The sequence below is a fragment of the Thamnophis elegans genome, chromosome 1 (assembly GCF_009769535.1).
Source record: "Thamnophis elegans isolate rThaEle1 chromosome 1, rThaEle1.pri, whole genome shotgun sequence".
Lineage (NCBI taxonomy): Eukaryota > Metazoa > Chordata > Lepidosauria > Squamata > Colubridae > Thamnophis > Thamnophis elegans.
Window position 1 is genome coordinate 180,427,011 of NC_045541.1, and position 1,366 is coordinate 180,428,376.

Here is a 1,366-nt window from a genome sequence, read left to right on the forward strand (position 1 = left end):
AGCCAAACCGTGGGGGCCGAAAGTGGCACTTCACGCAACGCGAAGAAAATAATCCGAACAGATGCTTCCCAAAGCTGTTTTGAGTTTGCATGAAGGCCGGCCGCTTCCTTACGTAATCGCCCGTGCAAGGCGCAGCCGAAGCCGCCTGAACGGGAGAGAAGAAATAAAACTCCCACAGACGCCCCTTTTCTCTTTCTGCATTCGTTCGTGGTTTCTTGTAGAGGCAGATTACATTTTATATCCCCGATTTTTTTTCCCCCCAAACAAAGATAGCAATGATTTGAGATGAACCTTTGCTCCCTTTTCTGGACTCTCAACCCTTCACTGGAAAGATTACACAGGTAGTCCGCGACTTACTTACAACGGTTCATTTAATGACCGTCCAAAGTTGCCACGGCACTGGAAAAAAGGTCACTTTTTCACACTTGTGACGGTTGCAGCATCCCATGATTTACATTCCGATGCTTGGCAACGGACTTGTATTTATGACAGTTGCGGTGTCCTGGGGGGTCACGTGATTCCCCTTTTGCGACCTTTGGACGAGCCAAGCCAATGGGGGAAGCCAAACACACTTCATCGCCATGTTACTAACTTAAGTAGTGCAGTGGTTCGCTTAGCAACGGTAGCAAGAAAAATCGTAAAACAGGGCAAAGACGCTTAAATGTTTCAAATTCAGCTGCGGAAATTCTGGGGAGTCCATTGCGGTCGTAACTCGAGGACTACCTGTACTTTGGATGGTGCAAAGCTGTTAGGGGCAACCATATACGTACATTTCAGCTTCCCCCCCCCTTTACAAAAAAAGAACATTTTTTTCACTCATCCTCACTGCAAACCAGATGGAACAGAAATCTCAAGGAGCCAAAAAGCTCAGGGGAGGGGCAAGGGGGGGATACAAAAAAAAATCAGTTTTCAAACTCCATCTTCCCTGTAATTAAAAAAACAAATACTGAAAGCCCTTAGTTTTACAAGGGAGGTCGGGTGTGACATACTTTGCAATAACCCTGAAGGATTCACAACTTCACTTCTGTAGAGACTCCCCCCCTTCCCCCCCGCGGATTTAAACATGGAAGAGGGGAGCCTCGGCTTCTCTTTTTCAGAGGGTCCCTAAATACCCTGAGAGGATTCAGCTCAGAGGTGGTATTTAGACAGTTCTGACAGGTTCTGGAGAACCGGTAGCGGAAATTTTGAGTGGTTCAGACAAATAGGCTGGCCACGCCCAGCTGATCTTCTTTTGTTGCCCTGGAACAAAAGGTTGGTGGGGTGGGGAGGGAATGGGGATTTTGCAGTAACCTTCCCCCTGGAGTGGGGTGGAAATGGAGATTTTACAGTGTCCTTCCCCTGAAGTGGGGATTTTGCAGTACCCTTC